Source organism: Artibeus jamaicensis, unplaced genomic scaffold, assembly GCF_021234435.1.
Source record: "Artibeus jamaicensis isolate MK-2021 breed Jamaican fruit bat unplaced genomic scaffold, CSHL_Jam_final contig_465, whole genome shotgun sequence".
Lineage (NCBI taxonomy): Eukaryota > Metazoa > Chordata > Mammalia > Chiroptera > Phyllostomidae > Artibeus > Artibeus jamaicensis.
This window is the reverse complement of record NW_026521843.1, coordinates 22,790,781-22,814,729: the sequence shown is the minus strand read 5'-3', so window position 1 is coordinate 22,814,729 and position 23,949 is coordinate 22,790,781. Positions and strand designations below refer to the sequence as shown.

The window sequence follows — 23,949 nt, the reverse complement described above, 5'->3', positions numbered from 1 at the left end:
AGTGGTGGCTTTGATCTCATCTGTTAGTTTGGATGCCCCTGGGTGGGTAGAGTTCACTTCCGGGCTGAGCCGGCGTTTCTCTGGAGGTGAGCTCTCATCTGTGCATATCTGCCTTTGGCAGGGACAAGCCCTGCTGTCATGGAATGTTCCCATGCTAATTGTGTATTTGGAGAGTCTGCCTTAGAGGCTGTAAGTCCTTGGGGGCAAGGTGTAGGAATCATTACTCTGAATCTTCAGGCAGCTAATAAGGTTTTACACCCTGGGGGCATTTGCTAGGTATTTGCTTTTTGCTTCTCTTCTTCTCCCAGGTAAATCTCAAGATTCCATCATCCAGGGAGCCTGGTCCACTTTGTTTTCCTCCTCCAAGCTCAGCTTCGGAAGATAAAAGCTTCAGAAGGGGACCGGTTGTGTCTTTGCCTCACGACTGTGTTTTCAACTTCCCGCGTGGAGCTGAGTACACAGACTCCACGGTGGCAGGTGCCATAGAAACAGAAAGGGCCAGCAGGGAGGTAGAACAGAGAAAGGGAGGACCCAGAACGCTGGGACCTGGAGGCAGTATCTCGGTGACACCAGTGTTTACTTTGAGCTAGCAGTGTTACTTGTCATGTGTCCTGTGCATAACCTCTCTCTCCAAGAAATGTAAATGCTGGCTGCTTCCTTGTGCACTTAATATCCCCTGGGTCTTGAGAGGTGAAGAAATGCTGAATTTAGTGTGTAAAGATATGCATCCTAGTCACTACTCCTTATAGTCACATGTCACTTGACACTTTTTGGTGTACACTCATGCACATCACTCCCCTTGTTTGATTTGTGTGTCAGGAATAGTGATCACTCTTTTCCCTGATGAATCGGAGGTTCAGAGACTAACCTATGCAAAGTCACACAGCAAGTGACTGGTTGAGCTGTTCCCATTCTATTTCCTTGCGTAGTTCTCCTGATGCTAAGAGCAGGCTGTGCGGTGATGGGAATTCAGGGCGGGCTGCAGACACCCAGTGCATTGTGGGCAGTGTCCTCAGGTTAGAATGAGCAGTGTGCTGTGATTGGGCCCCGGAGAAACAGCTGGTGCTTCTGCACGAAGCCCACAGAAAAATGTGATTGGCTGCAGAAGACATTTTGCTAATATTATGTCTAATATAATACAAAACAAAGCATGAGCCATAAATGTGCCCTGCATCGGGACTGACAGCCATTGCACATAGTTCCTGGCCGGCACAAGCACACTTCAGGGCTCTCGGCCTAATCGGCCTGTGCTAGCCCAAACATCGGCACCGAGGCTGGCCATACAGCTGTCTCTGTCCCTGCTCAGAGCAGACTGAGCCAATGCCACGTGCAAGAGAAGCCTGGGCATGGTGGGGCATGTTCCCACCCCACTTCTATACCCGCTTCGTGCATGGCTGATGAACTAAAGGGTGCCAGCTGCGAGTCCTGCGGCTTGTCCCTGGGCCTCCACCCCCGCTGGGCCCACCATCCAGAATGCCCTCTGCTCCCCACCCCCCACCTGACCACTAGGCTTGTGTTGTTGGTGATTCACAAATCATCTTTGGAGAAATGTCTCTGCAAATTCTTTGCCCATTTTTAAATTGGGCTATTGGGGGGGGGGTGTCATCATCAATATGTGGATGTGCCTTGAATATTGTGTATATTAACCCCTTCCTAGGCTTATGGTTTGGAAATATTTTCTCCCATTCTGTCAGTTGCCTTTTCATTCTGTTAACTGTGTCCTTTGATGAGACTTGTCAGACTTGAGGATCAGTCTGAAGTTTTGGGGGTACAGGATTATATTTCAGGGGATTTTAGGAAATGTGGAGAGGAGCGAGGGCCATGCGCTGAGGGTGATTAGGCGTGGGAATTTTTACTGAGGCAGGATTTAAGTTTTGATGGGCAGAGAGGGCAGACGCTGGGTGCCCGTGGTGCCCTGTTCCCTTCCCACCCTTTTCTTCAACCTCTTCTCTCTGCCCAGGTTCTCTGTCCACCAGGTGACCCAGTTCACTTCGGGTTAACAAGTGGTTATAAAACACCTACTGGGTGTCAGTAACTGTGTTAGGGGTTACAAAGAAAAGCAAAGTGAGGGTAGAAGCCCTACCCCTCAGCATGTGTGACAAGATGGAAATTTCAGCATCATGTGATGACTGTACCCTGACGTGGTGGTTACCCGCCATAGGCAAAAAGGCAAAAAAGGGCATCTAACCTGGACCAAGGGGTGGGTGATGGAAGGCTTCCTGGAGGAGGTAGTCCTAAAGTCATTTGGCTTATGGCCTGGTGTGCCCTCAGGGTGCCCTGAGCCCCTCCACTCCCCAGACCCGAGTGGCTACCGTCTGCCGTCAGCCAGGAGAGGTTGAGTCACTGCAGGCAGGCGGAGGGGGGGCGGATGCTACAGTCACAGTTCCCCACTAATGCGTCCACTATTTAAAGGTGCAAAATTAAAACGAATAATGATAAAGGTGCAAAATGATTCCTAGGTAATAATTGAAGAATCTCAATAAACTTAATTTCCTTTGGAAAACCTGGCTGATAAATTTATTCTGAAAATTGGATGCTTAAATAAAGGACTTGTATTAATAACACGTTGTGTTTTGTACGTGCTGGTCGCTGTTCCAAGCACTCTGTGTGTGTTTCACTGAATCGCTCCTCACATCCACCCTGTGAGGCCGGTGTTACCACCCCCACTTTGTAGATGGGGACACAGAGGCACTGGGAGCTAAGGGACTGGCCCCAGACTGCAGAGGAGGAAGTGGTGGAGTTGGGATTTGAACCTGCAGCCTAGCCCTAGAGCCTGTGCTCACGGCCTTGAATGGTTTGGTTTTCAGGTGCTAAGAAAGCTTTTCCACTTCAACGGGAGCCAACAGAGTGTGTGTTATAAGGTCATTCCCTTTAAGAGTCCAATGTATCATTTGCAGCTTCTGAAAAATTCGCCATTGACTTAGGTGTTCGATGTAGACTCAGGGTCCCGGAGCCCTAGGAATGTCTCCCTGGGGCTTTCAGAGTCACTGCTTAGTTCTGTTGCCTGGATGTCTGGGAATCTCACTTAAAAAATAACTAAAAAGAAAAAAATCTATAGACATAAGGGGGACAAATATCTGAGAGAGGCATTAAATCATAATCATACCATTATCGTACTCCATACAATTAGTAATAATTCCTTAATACCACCATCTAGGTATTAAGGGCTCAATTTTCTCTGATTATTTCAAAACTGTTTTTTTCACAATTGCATTTGATTGTAGGTCCCTTAAGTTCTTTCCAATCAACAAAAGAATGTCTTCCTTTTAATTTGCATACATTCTTTTGTGACAAAACCAGCCATTTGTCCTGTGGAATAACTAGGAAGACTGAGAAGCAGGGTTTAAGATGTCTTTGTCACTTCCTCGGTCTCTAGGCTCTGTCCTGTTAGGATGTTCAGTCAAGATACAATGAAATAGCCCTGGCTGGTTTCAGTGGATTGAGTGCCAGCCTGCAAATCAAAGGGTTGCTGGTTCGATTCCCAGTCAGGGCGCATGCCTGGGTTTTGGGCCAGGTCCCCAGTAGGGGGCTCAAAAGAAGCAACATGCATTGATGTTTCTCCCTCTCTTTCTCCCTCCCTTCTCCTTTCTAAAAATAAATGAATGAATGAATGAATAAATAAATAAGTATTAAAAAAAGAAGATATAATGAAATAATTCTTCTCTATGGGATTACGAAATTGCCTTGATACACTGCTGGTTTCCTTTGTCTCTGTTTGTTTTTGACTGATGGTGGTTGCCTTTTCTAAATGCAATTTTGTTTTCTAATACTGCAAAATACCTACGTAGCTGAAAGTTGAACTTATAAAAAAGATAGGAGCAGAGAAGTCTAGCTTCCGGTCTTCCTCTGCCTCCAACGGTCATTCTCTTCCTTACCTTAAAGATAACAGTTTTTAATTAGCTTTGCTTTATTCTCCCACTGTTGTTTATATGTTTGTGTACTTGTATTCCCCCTCCCTTTCCAACGAAAAAAGGCAGCGTACCACACTTACTCCTCTGCCATGATACTTCTGGAGACCTTTCTTGCTCCTTCCCATAGCTGGAGAACACTTGTTCGGGTGCGTGCACAGCACTTCCCCAGTGATGGACATTCGAGTTGTTCCCAGCCTCTGCTATTCCAGATGGTGTTGCAATGGGTAACCTTGAGCACACGTCATTTCACAATTTTCGTAGTTATTTTTGGAGTAGGCTCCCAGAACTGTGATTGCCAGGTCAAAGGGGAAAGGCGCAAGCAAATTTGCCAGACATTGCAAAATGCTCCTCCATGGAGATGGGACCATTTTGAATGCCCGTCAGCAATGCAGGGGCGTCTGACTGTTTCCCCAGAGCCTCCTCAACAGAGTATGTTGTCAGACTGGTGGATTTTTGCCTCGAGGAAAGATAAGAAATGTTATCTCAGTATAGTTTAAACTTGCAGTGTTCTCGTTAGGAGCAATGGAGAACATATTTTCGTTTGCTTTTCTTTTTCTGGGAAATGCCTATTCGTATCTACTGTGTATTTTTCCATCAGGTTTCTGGGCTTTTTCTTTTTTGAAGTTCTGTAATTGTTAAGAATATTAGCTCTTTGTCTGCAATACAATTTGCAATTATTTCTCCCAGCTTTTTGCTTGCCTTTTGAATTTACTTAAGATGCTTCTATATTGCCATCAAGACAAAAGCATTAGTCTTTTCTCTTATTTTGAATTTTGCCTCTCCCAGGATTTCACCCCTTTTGCCTCTCATTTTTATGGTTTCATTTTTATATTTAGATCTTTGACCTATTTGGAATGATCCTGGTCTTTAGTGTGAAAAATGGATCCAATTTTAACTTTTTCCATATGGCTACCCAACTGTATCCAATTGTATGGTATGTCAATTATGTCTCAGTAAAGGTGTCATAAAAATTTATCTACCTGTGTAAAATTGTTGGAAGGATATACGCCGACACTTACACACTGGCCGACTCTGCGTGGTGGGATGCTGAGTGTTTTCCATTTTGTACTTTTTCTACTTGACCGGATATGCCTTATTTCCTCCTCCTCTATACAGCAAGACCTCCTTTCTACATTATTCACCTCAGAGAGCGGGGACATGTATTTCTGAGAGACTATGATGCAGGCCCAATAAAGAATGTGTTTAAAGAGCTTTTTCCATAATTCCCGTTCAGGCAAACAACAGATATTTGAGCACCACTGGCACATACCGGAGTGAGTGTTACGCTGTGGGAAGTTCCAAAAAGTAAGACCATCGGGGCAGGCATATCTCAAAGTCAAGTCCACTAACCTGGAGGGGAGCGGGGCCATTTAAAAAGCCAAGTGAGTGGTACAGACACGCGGGTGGGGCGTGTTGGAGAGTTCACAGGAGGGACAGATCTCCATGGGCGGGGGTGACATGGGAGGCTTCAGTGAGGAAGTGTCTCCTGTTAGTCCTTGAGCGACAGATAGGACTTAGGCTGATGGGGAGGAAACAGGGGTATGGCCACTCAAGGACGATTCTGTGAGTAGAGGTGACTGAGAGCCCCTTGGGGCATTTGGGGGACCAGGTAGACCAGGCTGGTCAAAGGGGCTGTGCCTGGGGCATCTGATACTGTTATGGTGACTGGGGAGCAAAGCTCTCTGCTCCCGAGTGAGGTGAAGCTGCCCTCAGCACCCCCGGCAGCATCCCAGGGGGTCCAGCTACACAAGGACCCCTCCCAAGGAGCTCATTTTGGGTGGTGAACTCCCTGCAGATTCTGAAGCCTGTGGGCAAAGAGTCTGTCAAGGTTTGGCTTGATGTCGCTCTTAATCGTTACATTCTTGGCTGGCACCCACGGTGCGAGGACCTCGAGTCTGCTCCAGGACACAGCCAGCCCTTCACAATGGGAACACAACAGCTCCTGGCAGGGCCTGCGGTGGGCCAGTACGGGGCTGGGGTGGGCTTCTGCTCGGAAGAACTCTGGGCCAATCTCCTTCCTCTTCCTTCAAGTACCAGAATAAGCACTGGCATTTGTGTTGGGGGTGGGGAGAGCAGGGCAGTCTCACAGCCTCATGGTGGAGTGGGCAGAGCGTGGGTCTCAAGTTGGCTGAGCCCGGGCTCTGTCATTATCTGCTGGGTGACCTCGGGCAAGTGACTTAGCTCTGAGCCTATTTCTGTTCCTTTGCCTGGTTGTAGAGGACTAAGTTGCACAGGCAAAGTGTCATGTTCATGGGTGGAATGCCACAAGATTAGTTCTGAGAAAGGAGTGACAGAGGATATCTAAAATGGAGTCACTTTAACCAAGCTGTGAGCATTTTTACCATGATGGAGGTCAAGCCATGAGGAAAGAGTCCATTCTTATTTGGACTAGCCTGGAAACTTGAACTCTTTTTAATTCTCCAGTCCTGCATCAATGCCTGGATATGCATCTGAACCTCCACGTAACCCTCTAATTACCTGCTGAAGCACTCATGCATCCAGGCCACCTGTTTATCCCCTGAAGGACTCACGGATGCATCCACTTGGCACCCATCATCCGGACCACCAGGGCGTGGTCAGCCCTCCTGGTGCCCATCATCCACCCTGACTACCAGTCCTCTGACGGGTGACTGTCCTGGACCAATCCTAGGGCTCAGAATGCAGGACAGGTAATCCTGAAGAATGTACTTTCTTCTATAACAACTTCTAACTTTCCTTTCTTCTTTGGAACACTTCTGGGTTTTTGCCTAGCTGTGTTTACAGTTTGCAAACTCTAAGATCCTTGACAAAATATCTATTTCTAGCACAGCCTCCAGACTCCGAGTTTGTTTGATATGTTCAAAAGCCTCAGCTGGTGTAGCCCCCATGCTTCTGCGCGTTGAGCCCCTTACCATATCCATCCTGATTTCCAGCATTTAATCAGTCTCCCTCTTTGAGTGCATTGCTGTGCATCGCTGTCTACTGAGCTCACCCAGAGCTGGCACAGTGGTATCATTCTTTTCCAGGCAAGGTTTCTATACCAAGGCCTGCCTTCTAGGCCGTAGGAGGCTGCCCCAGGGAGACGATGTCCCCCAGATGCAGGACTGGGGAAGATGGGGGCTCCTGTGTTTAAAATTTTGTCCTCAGTTATCTGACACCAGTATCTGTGGGAATTAATAAAGGGCAGCTCCAATTTCAGGGCACATATTTCTATCTGAGGTTGTGCTCTCTATCTTCTCCCTTCATGAACCTGTATCGATCCTCCCAGAAATAAGTGACCCAGTCTCCTTGCAAAATGACCCACAGGACAGCCTGCCCTCTGTGGGACAGGAACTGGGACAATACAAGAGGGAGAGAGGAGGCTGTCGTGAATTAACAGGACGCACACAGCTGGTCAGGAGCCAAGTCATTAGTGCTTCTGCTGATTTCCCTTTGGAGCAGCCAGGAACTGTTTTCTCTCACCTTTAGTCTGTCCTTTGCATCTCGCAGCCCCTTTGAAGGTGGCGCAGCACAACAGGTGCCCCAGTACCTACCGGTAACCTGAGTCTGGTGTCTCCCTCCCTGCTTTGTCCCTGGGCAGCCACCCGCACACCCAAGTCTTCGGACTGATCCCGCCCCTCACCTCATTTTCTCCGGTGGCTGGTTTTAGCCATGATCTTACCTACAAGAATTTCCTTGCACCTCACTATTTCAGCACCAACGTGGTAACAAACTGATTTAATTAATACTTCCAAGTTAAATGATGGAAGACCAGAGGAACTCTGGGTTCCCTGTTAAGTCCCTATATAAGTCCAGACACAGCGTCTTTGATTGTAATTCTGTGGCTGAAAATTTTTCATAAAGCAGTTGATGCCTTTGGGCCAGTGGGTCATTCAAGTGCCCTCCTATCACACTGGACACCAAAGTTATGCATAAACTGAAAACAACATTTTGAGTCGACCATCGTGCTCCTAAGCGATACATGGAGTCCTGTGCACTGGTGATGAGGACAAGGCGCTCTAATGAAGGATCGTAATGGGGATCATCTGTGGCCTATTTAGTGATATGATTTTATGCTTCCTTCCAGCCCTGCAATTAGCCATTGAGGAAGAGCATCCTTTCAATTTGACTTTTCTACGATAAGTTGTAGTTTCTTTCTCCAAAAGGTAGAGTAGTGGTTTTCAGAGTATGATCCCAGAGGCAGCCACATCAGCATCATCCTGGGACTTGTTAGAAAGATAAACCACACCTAAAACAAAAACAAACTAAGCAAACAACTAGAACAGGAACAGAACCACAGAAATGGAGATCACGTGGAGGGTTAGCAACAGAGGAGTGGGAAGAGGAGAGGGGGGAAAGGTACAGAGAATAAGCAGTGTAGACAGTAGGTAGAAAATAGACAGGGGGAGGGCAGAAATGTAGAAGCTAAAGAACTTATGATACATGAACATGAACTAAAGGGGGGGATGTGGGTGGGAGAGGCTGTGCAGGGTGGAGGGGAGTGAAGGGGGAAATGGGACAACTATAATAGCATAATCAATAAAATATATATATATTTTAAAAGGAATAAAGCCAGGATTCAAGTTCACAAGAAAGAAAGAAAATTCTCAGGCTCCACCCCAGACCTGCTGAGTTAGAAATTCTGGGATGGGACCTGGCAATCCATGCCCGGAGGTGGCCATGCACTCTCCACGTGAGACCCGGTGGTGGATAGGAAACTGTTAATCAGTTAATAGTCTATTACCTGCAGTGTGTAGCTGGAATGCTGGCCTGTCCCCTTGCAAGAGGTCTCAGAGAAAGTAAGATTCTTGTCCTCTTTGTCTTTTATCTAATCAACTTCCTTCATTTTGCCTGGAGATATGAGTCAATTGCAGAATGGGATGCCAATGGAACTCTCGGCGGGAACTTGCTTAGCACAGCTGAGGGCTGCCAGCAGAAGTTGTGCCTAGAATTAAGTCCAGCTGAGTTCAAACGGAGCCAAAGGGGAGGCTTGGACACTCGCTGCGCCCACGGGGCCTGCTGGGCCCCACCAGCCCAGGAGAGGGGTCCTGGTCTGATCCGCCTTTCCTCATTCATCAGTAGGACAGAAGGAGCTGTGCAAAAACATCTCTTAGTGGTGTGTGGTCTGGTTTTAAAGTAAGTCAGAAACAGGACTTGTCTCACATAGGACTGGTCTACGAGGATACATACAGCCTTTCTCTTGACCGAGAGATAAATTAGGCTGGACATGATTTCTACCAAAAGGAGGTATTTGGAACCATAATGGTTCCCACTGACTGCATGCTTCCTGGGATCCGTGGAGCCAGCCCAGCGGACGAAGCCTGGTAAGATACTGACTACCTCCCTCCATTTTTGGCTCATGACCCTTCAAGAGAGGCACTATCATTAGCCTATTTATAGATGGGGAAACTGAGGCCCCAAAAGGTTGAGTCAACGGCCTGTTATTAGGGGACAGAACTGGTGCTTAAACTCAGCAGCTGCAAAGGCCCATATGGTTAACCACCAAGCGGGGCTCCCTCCCATGAGTCTAATGGGCCAGGATTGTCTCTTGTCAGTTTTCATGAAATCCCACCCCTCTTAGCTTCCTGCCCCTCTCCCCTACTTAGTCTCTCCTTCCATAGTTTGTTGACAGTCTTTTCTCCATCCCAACTGAATGCTTTGTTTTCGGGGGTCTCCATGGGCTCCTCTCTTTGCCTGATCCATCCATAGTTAATCCTAAAAAATAATCAAAACCAGAAATTTGGATTAAGACTGTTTTTCATACTCTCTCCTGCTTAAAAACCATGGTTTTGGAATAATGTATATTTGCTGAGCGAAGGACCAGCTGGTGGGTCCCTGTTAGGTGTTGATGGCCTCGGGCTGAGGCGGAAGTTGGAGGTGACCCAGGGGCTGCTGGAGCCCCAGAGCAAGTGCTGTCTGTGAGTCTGGGTGGGGGGGCTACACCTCCCAGGTGGCATCTGAACCTGAGCCTGGCGTTTCAAAACTCTGCTCTCCCACTGTGATTCTGAGTCCCAGGGGCAGGGTCCAGGACGCTGGTTTTTGGGGGAGGTCTCCAGTAACACTCAAGACTTAGGCCAGTTTGGGAAATACCGACTGAAGCCACGCTCCTCTCCTTTTTATGCGCCTCCGAGCCACCCCCCTTCAGAAGCTCCCTCGGGAGACCCTGAGGCCGGGGGTCAGAGGACCAGAATTTGAGAACATGCTCTACAGCCAATGTCCTCGAACTACAGCATGCACCACGAGTCCCCCAAAGGCTCGTTAACATGGACTGTGGGCCCCCTCCCAGAGTGTCTGGCCCAGCTGCCTGGGGTGAGAGGTTGGCATATTTGCATTTCTGATAAATCTCCAGGAAAGTGATGGCTGAGGCTGCTGGCTTTACCTTAAATCATGTAACAAAGTAGGGATAAAAATGTTAATGATTAAGTGACTGAATAAACCAGTGATCAATACAGTGAATGGCACAGACAAATAAGAAACAAATACGTCAGTAGCTTTTGGATTTGGCCTGATTGATAGAAGGAGCCTCTGGGCATCTTCTGTATTAGAGAACATTTCAGGCCCCCTACAGGGTCAGAGAAGGCCAGTCCAGTCTGGATGGAGACCAAAGGAATGCGGTGGAGGTCATCTGGGGACTCACACGCCCTGGGGACACGGTGTTGCTCTGCCTGGGCCGGCCCAGCTGCCTCCTGGAGCCGGGCCCACGTTGAGCCCGTCCTGACGGGTGATGGTGCCGGTGATGTTTGCTGCTCAGGGACCCTCCTTGTGGGATGATTTCCCTTCTTTCTACAGGGCCAGGGCTGTGCTCCGTGTCCCAGGCACGTTTTCCCATCGGGGTCTTTCACAACACTGTCCAAGTCCCCTGTATAGGTTTTCCTTCAGTTAAATTTGTCAAGGGCCCCTTCCCAGGTGGTCTGCTGTGGTCTGTGGACAGTGGGCAGGGCTGGGTTAACCCAGTTAGAGGGAATTGCTGTAAGTGGTGGAGACCGTCGTGGTACTGATGTTGGACATAAATGAAAGCCGGAGGAGAGGCATTTCTGGAAATGCGGACCATCGGTTTTTTCTTTGTACAGGCTAGTCATTTAGGTATTGGACTCCAGGCCAGATACTGTAGAAGATTAAAATCAAAGACCGACGGACACACTTTCACCTTCAGAACTTTACAAATGAATAGAGGATGCCATACAATGTACAGAATATTATAATAAAGTCAATGTACAAGAACAATCATTCTCTGTCCAATGATTTGCTGATTCCTATAAATAGCCTCTCTTGCCCTTATGTTCCTCCAATTCACCTTTTCCTTCTCTACCTTTATCTGCTGGCACTTGGCCGCTCTGGGGGGCATTGCACAGAATAGCACCCACCCACTCTTTTTGTTTCTTGTGAAAAGCAAGAACCAGAAAAACAACAGCATTTTAGTCAATTCTTATCTGCAGAAAAACAATGGAGACCAAAAGGGTCGAGTGAGTCAGTCCCTGGTTGCTCCTGACAATTGAAATATTTCTTTTGTCATCAGAAAAAGAGAGGTCAGGACCACCTGGAGCTCAGTTAGAAACAGTGGGGTTACCCGAGGTCTGGGCCCAGGTCGTCCGGACAGGAGACGCGAGATGACCAGGTAGGGCTGGGGTCAGCAAAGGCTCCCAGGAAGATCGCGCCTTCTTACCTCTGCTCCTCTCTGTCCTGCATCTGACTTCTCTGGACCACTGTCTCCTCATTTGCGGCACGGCTGTAATATCTGCTAACCTCACCAAGTTGCTGTAAGGATAACGTGGATTAACTGTAGACATGAACTCCACGCACACAGCAGCGTGCTTAGTGGCTGCTCATGTCAGCGGAACTCAAGACCTTGGCTCACTGGGGAAAAGGTGAGGTCAGCAAGTACCCCTCACCCCATTGCACCGGAGAAGTGACTCAGTGAATTCCCCCACAACCCTCCTGGGACCCAAACAGCTTTTTCAGGCAACCACCCTTGCATGATGGCCATGATTTAATTTAATCCTCTTAACAACCCCAGGAGGAAGGGATTTCCTTCTTCTTAGACAGAGGGGAAACCAAAGCTCTGAAGAGTTGAGTACACCATGCCTGAGATCACATGGGAATCTGAACTCAGGTCTGTCTGACTCAAAGCACATTCATGTTTCACTGTACCCCACTGGCTCACCGCTCTGATGGATATGGAGATAAAACCTAGGCCTACACATCAAGTCCTCAGGACACCCAAGTAAGCCACAGAGGCGTGAGAGAGGAGATAATGGAATCTCTGGAGAGGTCGGCTTGCCTCAGGACTGTTTTGTGGAGACAGCTGAAGGACAATAAGAGGTGTGTGTCCACTAAGTGGACATCGCCACTAAATGGACATTTTCCTCTGCCTTTCCTTTTCCAGTATCTATGTACGATGACCACAAAGCCAAAGGTCCACAGGGTGCATTTTCTCGGCTTCACGCAGGTTTCCTGAAGCTGCCCAGTTACCCTCCAGCGGTGGTTTCAGGGCAACCGCTCCAGAGCTCAGCAGGGCCGGGGCCTGGGCAGGGGCAGGCAGGCCTCCTTCTGGCTCCCTGTCCCAGCGCGGTGCTGCCTCCTCCTTCTGGCCTGTTTTCTGATGCCCCCGAGGCCTTTTCGTGTAGAGAGAGTGGAAGGACAGCGTGGATGTGGCCAATCAAGCAACGGCGTCCTCTAATCAGGCCACGTGGGCAGCCCCTGGCCTAACCCAGCTGGCTCTGATCCTCTTTCTTGCCTGGGGATCATTCTGTTTTGTAACAGGAAAGCTGACCTCCGGCCAGGCCACTCTGTGCAGGTCCTTGCTTGACCTGAACGAGTACAGCAGCTCCCTTCCTGGGAGCGTTCTGTCTTGCTGGTAGGTCTCCAGAAGGGGGTGCTGTTGCTTCGCCAGGGGAGTCATCAAACGATGTCTCCACCAGCTTAGTAACCAAGGGTAGGCACCAGTGGATGAGTTTTTCTCAGGTGCAGAAGGATCCACATTTTCTAGAGATGTGTAAAAAACAACTTCATATAATTTATAAGAGAATGCCTTACGGTTGCTAAATAGAAGATCATTATACAAAAACCAATTTTTATTCTAATGACCAATCACCATTAGAAAGCAAAACTTTTTAAACTAACCATTTACGAGAGAAACGAAAGCTATAAGGTACCAGAAATAAACCTAATGGAATAAATGCCTGGTTTTAATGAAGAAAATTACAAAACTTCACTTATTTATGTATTCTTTAATAGATAAGGTGTACTCATAGTTACTGCCATTTTAATTCTTCCTAAATTTATCTATAAACTCAATATTCATAGATTATAAACTCCAATAAAATCCAGGCAGTGTTTTGTTTTTTTTTGTAACCCGACAAGGTGCTGCTAATTTTGTGAAAAAACAAAGAGCCAAAATAGTTATGAAATTCTGAAGAAAACAAGCTGATCGACCTGCTTTACAGGCAAGCTGGCGGGTACTTTTGACGTGATTTGTTTGGACTTCACTAACTTCTGAAGGAGACTAATTATGATTTTTATAAATCCTCCATAGATTAAAAACTGACAAACATTTTTTTAAATGTTTGTCCTCATTCTGAACAACTGTGAAGTTTCTAGAAGTTCGGTGATATTCTTAAATATCTGCCTTGGAAGTACAATTGTCTGCCAAGGCGGACAATTCCAAGGCAGATGAAATGTACCATTTGGAAGTCCAAACTGGCGAGGTGGGCGGGGAGAACAGGGCAAGAGGCCCGAGGGGCCCCCAGTGCGCACCCCTGCTGGGCGGCTGCCACGCTGCCCTGCCTTTGTCTCGCAGAAGGCCGACAGTCCAGCTGCTGCCCATGTGTGCTGTCCTGGAATTTCTCATTGTGTCGCAGGAATCCAGTTCTGGCCGGTGCTGAAATTACAGACGGCAGCGTCCAGCCTCGCCGATGGGACCCAAGAGGGGAAACCTCTCTTCTGGATCCTGGCTTTGGAAAACCTCCCAGGCCTCTCTGCCCGGACCTTGTCCCCACTTGCCTCCCTGGACTGTTTACCGGCTCCTCACTTCCCACAGGAAAGTGTCGCTCTGTGGACCTCGTCACCACACCCTTCCATTCAGTCAACAGTAGGTAACAAGCACTAAGAGGGAGCAAGACCTGGGCTAAGGCTGCACAAAAGCGGACCAGGTCAGGTCTGGCACTGGCGGTTTCAGTCAGAGGGACTGATGTTTTATTTTTAAAAATCTTATTCAGAAAGTATTTCTTGAGCCTTACAACGTTCTCGGGGGACAACATGGGACGAGATCCCTACCTTGTCCTCAAGGCACATGAAGCCCGGAGAAGACACATAGACAAGTGAGCAGTCAGTTAGGAAAGAAGGAGGAAAGGGCTGGGAAGGTGAGAGCAGGGCTCCGTGCACCTGCCGCAGCGGATCTAACCTAGACCTGGGGGCCCTAGAAGGCTCCCTGGGGGGGAGCACAGGAAGGGCCAGGTCCTGGGGAGGTGCTCTGTGCAGGGCTTGGTGTGGAGTGACGGCACTTGTCCAAAAACCTTCCAGACGAAGGAAAGAGCCCAGAAAGCCTTTGTGACAATGAGTAAAGGCCAAGGGAAATGGCACAGCCCAGGGGTTGGGAAGGGGCAGTACAGGGGTCAGGGAAACTAGGCGAGAGACCAGGAACTAACACATCTTCATGCCCTCAAGCCGTCTGTTGGAAGGGACTCCTTCCTTTCCCTTCTCCTTCTTTCCTGCTCCTCCTCTCCCTCTTTTCTCCGGCCCCTCATTGAGTGTGTGGGTGACCCCAGATGAGAAGGCTGGCGCAGCCGTGGTGGGGTTGGGAGGACATGTGTGGCCGGCAGCACGATCACCCAAAGGGCAAAACAAAACGGACCAAACCCCCTCCAAAACAAAAACAGGTCATTTCCTAAAACCTGGAAAGAAACTTTGCACAAGTGATTCAGGTAAGGATTTTAAGATGGGAAGATTAACCTCGATTATCTGGGTGGGCTCAGGGAAATAAAAAGAATCCTTAAAAGATGGAGGAAGAAGGCAAAATTCGATGTCAGAGAGATTTAAAGAGGCCATCAAGCTGGAGGAAGGGGACAAGGGCCAAGAAACATCGGCAGCCTCCAGAAGGGGTGCAGCTCTGTTGACACCCTGACTTTGGCCCTGTGAGACCCATGTAGACTCCTGGCCCCCAGAATGGCAAGATGATAATTTTGTGTTGTTTAAGCCACTAAGTTTATGATAATCTGTGACAGCAGCAATAGAAAACTAATATAAGCTGAATAGATTCTAGAGTGATTTAGTAAATACTTGGATTTTTGAGGAGGTGATGGAGAGGCCTCGTGGGACTTCTGGGTCAGGGATCTTGGGGTCCCCAGGGGCCATTCCAGAGCTAGGGTTCAGTAGACAGGGCTGTGGGGAGCAGGGATGTCCAAGATGGCAGGTTCCCCTGTGGACGCATTAGGTTTGAGTGACTGTAGGGGTTCCAGGTGAAGGGGTTGAGTCCGCGGCTGACCACCAGCAGACTGGCCTGGAGAGTGAGGCAGCACCTGGCAACTGAAGTCGTGGGCCAGGCTGACTGTCTGTGTGATAAGCCACAGACAATGACACTGAAGAGGCTGCTGAGGACAGAGCTGGACATTTAAGGGGAAATCTCTTTATAGGGAGAGTCAAACAGAACAAAACGTAGCTCTGGTGAATTCTCCTATGTCCTGTAAACCCTTCCACGCTGGCATTCTCTTTGCCCCCAGGGCTCTTATAAAACCTCTGGAGTGCAAATGGGAAGCTCTCAGTTCTGCACTGTGGGATTCTCCCCTTTATCTCCTGCTCGTGCCTTCCCAGACACACAAGGCCATGTACAGGAGCTCTAAAATGTTCCCGGGCCTCAGATCGCCCTCTGTCTTTGAGCAGAGCAGCGCTCCTCTTACCGGTTGGGAACAGCAGCACGCCTGCCATCCGAGCTGGGGCAGCTCTCCCAGCCAGCATCCCCGGCTCCCCGGGCCCCTAAGGGCCTCCATAATACGCCAAGGTTGTTGGGCAATGTCCCCAACCTCCCTTCTCCCCACCCTTCTCTGTCCGTTCACTCCTAGCCTGTTCTCACCTACGCTCTTCTTTCTGGTTCTCCTACTCAGATTTCGGTCTCATCAGAAGGGGGCAGCCTTCCTGACTCTGCTCCGCGCACTTGGACTTCAATTTACTGTCTCAGCATTTGAGAACCGTGGCCCTACTCTCCAGCTTTTGCAGACATTGTTCTCTCTGTCTGGTGTTGATGGGAGAGACCTGGTTCTTCTTGCTGACACGTGTAAAGAATTACAGATTAATAAATTGATCAGCGTGCAATCAGAGTTTATTAGTGATCTGTTGCCATGGAAGAGAGCAGGCCTAGCTGGGGGCGGCAGGCGGGGGCTGCCGGTGGTGAAAGGTGTAGGTTCAGGGCAAAGCAGGGTGGCGAAAGTGAGGGTGTCTGAAGGCTGGGGTGGCAAGCCCCAGGGTGGCCTGAGGCCACGTGGCCGGAGAGCCAAAAGCGCCAAGGACACCCAGAGCACCCAGAGAGCGAGTCCTTTGTCCTGAGGACTTACAGTTGGTGGGATGGGAGTAAAAACGTTACACATTGATTGATGGGTACATGTGGTGCCAGCTCTCCCCGGGGGGCCTGACAACCCAAACTTAGGTCTGTGTGGGGGTCCGTTGGCCCAAATCCTTATCTTGCTCCAGACTCCATTTGCTCATCTTGTAAAACAGATACGTGACAGGAGGCAGTTAATTAAAGTTGGGGCAGTTACCCGAAGTTGCTTATGGGCTGTTTCTGTAAACATTAAGGACTCCCTCGTAAAACAGATAGTGGACACAGGTAGACAATTAACCAAAGCTGTTTTCTGGGCTGCTTCTTTGGGTGCTATGGACCCCTTGTTCTTCCCCCTTCCAGGCCTTGGGATGGATACACAGTTCAGGGCTTTCTTTCCCAGATAGTGGAAGCGCTACATAGAATCACTTCAAGGACTTCCCTCCTTCCTTGCTAACATAGTATTTCTTGTGATGTTGGAACACTTGGCAATATTATCCGGCTCAGCAGGCTCAGGACTGCTGAGTTAGTGGGTGAGACATATTTCCCTCTTCATCCCTGCCTTGGTTTACTATTCATTCTACCTAAGTGATAAAAGGTGTTTCCTGGCAACCAGGATGCTAAACAATGGCCATTAACAGCAGCACAGTCTCAGAGCTCTTCCCAAGCTGGCTTCCGCCTCACTGGACGCCCCTTCTGGAAGAAACCACCAGGCCGGACTGACTCAATGTTCAAAGCACTTCTGCAGGACTTCTGTGCATACTGGAGATACTTTCATAGCACATATTACATGAACTGTAAAGGACTGTTTAGTGGCCTGTGTCTCTCTTCTGGACCACAAGCTGCTTGTGAAGAAGGACCCTGGTTTACTCATTTCAGTAACCCCAGCACCTAACAGAGTATGTGGTTTAATAAATGTCTTTGTCGAACTGAACCGAACCCTTCCAGACTGCGTCTCTGTCTTCACTCTGACAGCGAGGTGAGCTTGCAGAAGCAGGCACATTTTTTTCCGAGTCAGGCAGCGCACTAATTAGCAACAGGTGAATAGCAGTGTGCACACCCATGTGCTTTGCTTACATAACCACCCCTTTTTTCCCACCTCCGTGAGCCGCCTCCAGGCATTACGTAAAAGCCTCCTCTTCACCTGCCAGAAGGGTTAGGGACAACACAGATCTCTGCCACCCTGACTGGATGTCCGTCTTTGGCCTCACGTAGCTTTCTTGACAGCATGAGCCGGGCAGGAAGGAAGCTTCTGTCTTGGAATGTTTTGGCTGGAACCCAGACTGAGAGAGCCAGACAGAATGTGTGGCTGAGGGGAGGACAGGAGCGGGGCTAAGGGGTGACTGAGGGTTTCACGAGTCTCCAGGGGCATAAAATTCCATTTTCCTGGGGGTGGGTGGGAAGTGGGTGTTGAGAAATGCTAGGATAATTGAACTTGAAAAAGGAAAAGGGAAGCATGTGAGTAGTCTGTTGTTACTCGCCGGTCACATGCTGCCCTCTGAGGTCTGGCTTCCAAAGGGAAAGACCAGCCGGTGCAGGTCTTAAGGACCCTTTGCAGTTGTCCTCCGATTCAGACAGCTCAGCGGGAGTGGGGTGCAGCCAGAGAGCGTCCCTCCACCCACATCTCTTTGTTTACTTTGTTTCATTTTCTCTGGCCTAGAGAAAAAAGGGAGGTGGTGTGGATTGAAATAACATTCTGGCTCCGTTGTGCCTCCTTCTCATCCCCAAGGTTAAAATAGTTGACCCAATAATATGCATAATAATCCCATAAACATTGAACTATAAGTCATTGAAACCCTGCACATTCCTGCAAAGAACATTTAAACACAGCCGCCAAACATCAATCGATAAATGGCAAGGGGCGAAATATTTGGTACTTTCCTGGTTTAGTGGGCCTGCCATTCTGCTAACGCCCATGGTGGTTCTCAAGCAAGCTTGCTTCTGCATCTCGGGAAGGGCTTGTTAAGATGCAGGTCACTGGCCCCAGTCCTAAAGCTCTGTCGCTTTCCATCTGGGGTCTGGTGGAGCATTTACATTCCTAAGTTCCCAGGTGATGCTGTCGATGCTGGTCCAGGGACCCTGCTTTGAGAAGCACTGTTTTTTCTTTTTTTTTTTTTTAACAGCTACGGAAACTTATTTAGAGAGCAATAAAAAAAAAATAAAGAAATAAAAAAGCAAAAACCACACAGACACAAAAGGTACTGTGTGAAACCTGGCCGCAGGCAGTCACAGAGGGGAGACCTCTGGACACTTCCTTGCCCGCTGTGTGATAGGTCACTCTCTTCCAGAGGCAGCCGGCCCAGGGTAATGGCTTTTCCAAAGCGGGCCCTCTGGGCTCACGGCCTTTCCTCCTCTTGGCTCCCACTGCCAGCCTCTTGGTGCACAACGCAGTGCAGACCAATGTCAGGGTGCGGCACGTCTAAGACGTGGGATTTAAGACGTGGGATTTGGAGGTTAGAGGCTCAGCTGGTGCCAACTGAATGTGCCCCGGAATTCCTCCCAAACTTTTCTAGTTTCCCGCTCTTCTCTACTCCCCAACCCCGATGCCGAGTCTAGTGTCTTCGAAAGCAGGCCTGAACATCCAATGCTTCTGCCTGAACAACTTCTCCCTTCTTTTCCCCCAGAACACATGCACTTTTCTTGTGTCCTTGGTTTCCTGGGTGAGTCGAGGTAATTTTCTGCTTGGGCTCCCTGTCCACCCTTCGGTTCACTCCAGTCCCGTTCCCCCAGCGGGATCCGACAGTCTCAGTTCCCTTCCACAAGACTTGGCGGAGTAGGACTCCTCCATCTCTTCCTGACCCTGAGGTGATGGCCTGGAACTCAGCTCCTCCGAGAACTCTCGCTCCTCCCCCAGCAAGCTGCCTCTCAGCTGCCCTGGCCTACTTCAGAATGCTCTGCAGCGTAAGGACGACGCCTGTCTCTCCCCCCCTGGGGACGACCTCTCACTTTCTCAGCAATAACCTCACTCCAGTGCAAGCACCCCGCCTCCCCCCCCCCCAACTGGGTGTGCGGAGGAGGAGCAGGGGCGAAGTAGGGGTGGGAGGATGGGAGAGGTGGAGATCGTTTGCTAATGATATATTCATCATAGGGAAAAGCAGATTCTGTTCTCCTTCCTTCACACTTAAGAAAGAGTGCAGTTTGGTGGTGTTTTTATTTTGGGCGAGGTTCCTTAATCAGTTCTGTATTTACGGTGTGACTTAATCAGGCTCCAACCGCCACTGCCGAGCCACCAACTCTGTGGCGACAGGCTGTGTTTTAGCGAGAGAAGCTTGTACATCGCTTGGGCCGTGTGAGTTTTAGGCTGGTTCAAATATCTGTTGAGGGAAGGGATGCTTTACTCTCCATGGGCCTTGGCCTGGCTATACAGTGGGGCTCATACTAACAATATTGTACCTGTTGTAGACTCTGCCACTTAAGTGATCTTACATTTATCAGAAAATATCTTGAATTAAAAAAAATATTTTTGAGGTTGAAAAAGGTGAAAGAGTCACTTTCTCCTGGAGGAAAATGACACGTCACGAGACTGGGCCTGCGCGAACGGGGTGACCCAACTCGGCGCTCAGCCTTCCTTCCCCAGCCCCCGGGCCTTCCTGGGACTGGGCGCTGGCATCCCCAGCATGGCCCGAGGACAGAGCCGTGCTGTTTCTTACCACTGATTACACAGAACAGTCATCAGGAACCACTCATGAAGCAACAGTTGAAGCCGGGGCAGCAGAGTCCAAGGTCTGGCTTGGGATCTGATTCAAGGACAAAGGTCTCTCTGCCATCTGAGCAAATACCAGGAACTGGTCACCGCTCTGTGCCATTCACAGCTCACATCTGGGGGTTAAGAAATCGAACTCAGAGCCAAAGATGTTCTTCTGGCTGCCCATGAATGCTGTCCTTGATGGACGCCGCAGCCGAGGGTGGAGATGCAGCCAGCAGCGAACCAAACACAAAGCAGCCGCTCAAATGCGGGGGTCACTTGCCTTCTCCCCAGTTCTCCTGCTCTGGGGGGGGGCCTCTGAGGAGCCATGTGGTGCCATCTCTGGACAGTTTGAACTAGAACCACTACAGAAACAGCAGAGCGATGGTTGGCAGAGACGCCCGCCCTTGCCACCCACACCCTCTGCCACACAGAGTGGTCGGAGGACCTGGGCCGAGCCCTCAGGGTCTGGGCCTTTCTTGCTCAAGCTGCTCCCTCATAGATGGCCGAGAGGGGTCCCTGCAGGCTGAGTGGATGACCTCCCCACTCTAGGGCCTGCCCATGCAGTCAATGACTGTTACTCCCAATAGAGGGCTTTGCTGGGAAGAACAGACTACATTCTTGAAATAAAACTCCTATTACAATTTCTACCTCATGTCTAACTCAAGGGGGTAGGAGGATTTCTGTGATCCTAATTGGAAAAATTAAAGGCAGAGGAAAAGTTGGAAAATCATTTTTTATTTTTATTTGTTTATTTTTTAATTCATTTTTCATGATGGAGAATCACTTTTTAAAAGGTATTTACAGCAAAAATAACTCTCCGTACTTTTCCGGTGGAGCTCTTTGGGCCCAGGCTGTTTCTCTTTGGGATTCTGTGACCTCTGCTCAGACGCCCTGGACAGAAGGGCACACACCTGGGAAATCATGGAGTCGGGGGTTCTTCTGGGACACCATGCATGAGCAGTTCTAATGATCGTCCGTGGGACAGGTCATTACAACTGTCTTTCTTCTCTAGGGGGACGCTGAGGCTCTCAGGCAGGAGGGCGTTACAGGACGTCCACAGAACAAACGCAGCTGAACAGAAGACCAGGCACCTGAGGGAGGAGGCGCTCTAGCACCCATCACCCCGCCCAGCTTCCCTGCCCAAGGCCCACGGTAAGGGCTTCATCCGCATGTGCACAGGAAGATGGTGGGAGCTTCTGGCCAGAGAAATGTGCTGCCCTTAATAATAACAGACACTAATTGGGCATTTGCTATATCCTAGGTGCTGTTCTAAGCACTTGACATTAACCTAATTAACAATCCTCTGAAGCAGGGGTTTTTATTATCATCCCCATTTTACAGATGAGAAAACTGAGGCACAGGGAGGCTAAGTAATTTGTTCAAGGTCACCCTTGTAGGAAGTGCCAGAGCTGTGATCCGAACCCAATCACCTCCGACTTTAGAGCCACACTCTTACTGTCCATGTTCTGCCGTCTGTGTCCTGCACTTTTTATCTGGGTGTTAAGGACAAATATTTGTGTAGTCAATCAATAAATATGCCTAAGTAGGGGCACATGTGTGATCACACTTGATTTCTTTGTATAACAGCCCTAGGAGGTAGGTAGATGTCAAGGACCCAGCACCCTTCTCAAGGTCACCTTACTAGTTAATAATAAACTACTGAGGGCTCTGAATCTGAAGAAAAGTTTGCTCCATTGACCCCCAAGGCACTGAATCCCATGTGTTGGATTAGGAAGGAGAAGTTGTGCCCAACACTGACGTCAGGGTGTCAGGTGATTTAGGACCCAGGCCTGACTCATCATGACCTGCTTATAGAGTAGAATGGAATAATCACCTCCAGGTGCTTTTGGGTTGGGAGGAAAAGACAAGCCTGTCTCTCCTCGGGTGATGGATGTTGACTGAAGACCACAGGAAAAGTGAGGAGCTGTGGAAAGCCGTTTCAACAGTGGCATCCCAGAGCTGGCTGGTGGGGGTGCCTTGAAGAAGTGGGACAATGGCCAGTTTTGACTGAGAGCGCTCTGTCTTCCTGTGGTTGCTCCAGCGTGCTCCCTGGAAGAACCTCACACTCATCCTCCTGATGTAAGTGGGTCTGAGGGTCTGGTCACCATCAACAAGAGAGACCCCTTTAGGATAAAGTGCTCGCCTGCTGCCTCCCTGGTGGCCAGCCTCATGTCGTCCAGTGTGCGGATTGCTTTTGGCTCCGGACACTGTCTCTGTTCCAGGCAGTGCTGAGCAGGACCGCAGAGCTGATTTTCTTCCACATGCAGGACACGATCCAGAGTAAATCACTGAAAGAGCCTCCTGGGCCCCTTCCCTCAGGAAGGGGCTGAGGGCTTTGCCAGATTGGTGGCCTGTTGGCAATTGGCAGCCTGGTGGCCTTTGCCAGATTGGTGGCAAAAGTGGAGCTAGAAGAGACCCGAGAAACCACCTTTTAGTTTCATTGAAAGCCAAGTGTGGCGACTCCGGACATTTGCTTGGGCCCACTGGTCCTCCTTGTGACAAAGAAGGAAGCAGAGCCCGCTCCCGGCTCCAGGCCCAGCCCGCTTTTTCCTGTCCCAGAAGATGCCCGGGAGGAGTCCACTATCTGCTCTGCTGGATGCTTGCTGAGTGCTGCCCAGGAGTTAAAAAAAAAAAAAGCAGGACTTTCTTGGGTACAAACATTTCCATATCTTTTCTCCCCTCCAAATTCCTGCTGTCTAATCTAACATAGACTCAGTGTAGAAGGGATGGGAAGGCATGAGGAAACCCCATGCAACGGAGCCAGGAATCTGTCTGCAGGAGGGAGAGTTGTGGGAGGGATGGAGCAGGTGGGCAGGGATCAGACACCGTGAGTCTTCAGGCCTGCGGCACTGCTACCCGGCGCTGCCCAGGCTTCCTGGCTCTGTCTGCCATCTCAAATGCCCCCAAAGAGCTGATTCAGCCAGAGGGCACAGAGAACCTGCTAGGCATGGAACACCAAGTAAACAGCCCCTAGGAATTTCTTCTACTTGAATTTCAGTTCATTTACTTCTGAGCATCTGTCCTCTCCTCTTTGGGGAAAGGGAGAGTGGGGGTGGGGACGGCTAAGATTACAGTGTCCTTCTGCCTAAAGGATGCTGTGTGGTCTAGAGGTGCGGGGTTCCCAAACACTGTTCCCAGGAAGTTCGCTGGGGACGTGGCGAGGACGGAGGGTAGAGAAAGGGGAGACTGGGAAGGAAGCTTGTTCCCTTCCTCCCCACATTCCTCGCCCCCAGCAACTCAGCTTCTGCTGCTTTAAACAGTGGATTCTGCCCAAATTTTGTTTCAGGCAATGATTCTATGGCTATGACTTTTTGAGAAGCTCTGATCTAGTGGGTGGATGAGAGTGAGCAAGGTCTTAGGCTCACACCTGCCACCAACTTTGGGATGACCTTCGTCAAGGCGCCAGGCTTTGGTCGGTTCCACTTCGAGGAAGGCTCGCCTGGGCTCTGCCGTCTCTTTCTAATGGGAAGGGGATCAAGGTAACAGCTCAGGCAAGCTGCCCTTCCTTGGAAACGTTCTCCGAGTTCTACCGACACTGTCAGGCCAGCTGCTTAGCTCGCTGCCTGCCAGACTCCCCCACTCGCCTGCCATCCCATCACTAGAGTCTTTCCTGGACGAGTTCAGAGGGGTGACACTAACTGGAAAGATAGAAAAGATGATTAAAGATCAAAGTGTTATTACCACATAAATTGTCAAAGAAGAAGAAAGTTCGCAGCAAGCGGGAGGAGGGATTCCCAGCCTGCAAACACTTTCAGGGCTACTTTTAGCTATTAACATTTTCTGCCTAGTCACACAAACTTGGTAAATTCAGTAGAAAGAGATGCAGCATTTGAGGCAGCTCTTGCTGGCTCTGGTTAGGTAAAGCA

At 49.4% G+C, this 23,949-nt stretch overlaps 1 long non-coding RNA gene across 1 annotated transcript; it reads left to right on the top strand.

Moving 5' to 3' along the window:
- The first annotated feature begins 8,746 nt into the window (after positions 1-8,746).
- Positions 8,747-23,075, top strand: LOC128627714 (uncharacterized). Its single transcript, XR_008392005.1, has 2 exons — positions 8,747-9,193; positions 21,096-23,075. It is a non-coding gene; the product is annotated as an uncharacterized LOC128627714 (long non-coding RNA).
- Positions 23,076-23,949: the final 874 nt, after the last annotated feature.